At 42.1% G+C, this 1,619-nt stretch overlaps 1 pseudogene; it reads right to left on the bottom strand.

Annotated features, from left to right (window-relative positions):
* Positions 1 to 589: 589 nt before the first annotated feature.
* On the bottom strand, positions 590 to 1,258 carry LOC101653754 (annotated as a pseudogene).
* Between the last annotated feature and the right edge of the window lie 361 nt (positions 1,259 to 1,619).

Below are 1,619 nucleotides of genomic sequence, written 5' to 3'. Positions count from 1 at the left end.
CTTTGAGCCAAGATTGCTCCTATATCACCAATGATATCCCTTGTTCCATATCCTCTTCTGAATCCAACCTGAATTTCTGTCAGTGTACTGCTGCAACCATTGTTAAATGATATTCAGCAAAATTTTACTTTTATGGGATATTAATGATATTGTTCAATAATTTTTGCATTTTTGAGTCACTTTTCTTTAGCATGGGGCAGTTGGAGAGGTAGCTGTCTTGCAAATTTCTTGGCATAGATGAGCGAGTGCTTCCAGTGCTTTATCAGCTTGTTGAAACATTTTAATCAGTGTTTCATCAATTCCTGAATCCTCATTTGTGGCTAATGTTTTCAGTGTACCTTGGACTTATTAATTCAGTACCATTGGTTCTGGTTATATTCTACCTCTTAAAATGTTTGAAAATCAATTAGTTCTTTTTGGTACAGTGACTCTGTATTCTTTTCATTTTTAAAAAATCTAGAAATGTGACATTTTATAATATAAAAGCGCTTTTTCCTAAGGCTGTGCTTCTAACCCATTCTTCAAAGGAGCAGCAATGAGGAGAATCACTGGGTCTTCAATGCAAGATGGGGGACAACAGCCAAGGCCTTCACCAGAGGATTCTTTTGGGTGGATTGGACTCACACCTTGTGAGTCCACAGGGCCAGTGTCATAGCCCAGCTTCTTCATGCCCTTGGTGACCACATTGAAGAGGAGGGTGATGAACCCTGGGAGTGGACTTGCAGCACTTCCCAGCGTTCACGTGGAGCCACCACCTTGGGATATGTGTACTCTGGCCGCAATCCTGTGCACAAGCTTGTAAACGTTAGCACTTTAGAGGGAGATTCTGTAACAAACATAGAGATGGTCCTTTTGTGTCAGCCAGGTGGGAATGGCACGTGCACTACCCCATAGCTTCAGACCATATCATCCCCAAATATATCCAGTCCGTACACACTGGGCACAATCCGTGGCCCAGCATTCACAATACTGGGAGCTATCCAACAGTTTATCTTAGGGCCAGCCTCATCCATTATGAACTGTCAAAAGATCAGCTGCACAGCACCTAGAAGATGAAAACCAAAGGGGTTGGTGCTTTTAAAGGTGACATCAATGGATGTGATCTGTGAGATAACCTCCTTCAAACCCACTGTAGAGTCCAGTCCTGACCTTACACGAAGCAGTATTTGCAGTAGAAGTCATCATATTCTGGAAACTGGGCTCTCCCTACCTACCCATTGATCACGAGTATGAGGACACTGGAAACCACTGATGCCATAGCAGCTCTGGGGGAATGCACTGACTTTAGTGGCAAGCTCTGAGACACTTGGATTTCCTCAGAGACTGATCACATGGGCAAAAGGCAGTTTCTTTGCTAGTGCCTTTTCATTTTCTTTTAATGCTTCCTGCATCATTCAACATTTTGTCTGTAAGAACTTTTTTTTTAAGTAATTATTTTATTAGGGGCTCATACAACTCATCACAATGTGTACATACGTCATCTGTGTCCAGCACTTTAGTACATATGTTGATTTCATCATTCTTAGGACACCCGCTTTCCACTTGAGCCCCTGGTGTCAGCTCATTTCCCCCTCCCCCCGATAATTTATAATTTATTATTATTTTATCATATCTTACCC

The sequence above is a fragment of the Echinops telfairi genome, unplaced genomic scaffold (genome assembly GCF_000313985.2).
Source record: "Echinops telfairi isolate 266 unplaced genomic scaffold, ASM31398v2 ScPeMD7_7418;HRSCAF=8456, whole genome shotgun sequence".
NCBI lineage: Eukaryota > Metazoa > Chordata > Mammalia > Afrosoricida > Tenrecidae > Echinops > Echinops telfairi.
This window is presented reverse-complemented; position numbering and strand designations above follow the sequence as displayed.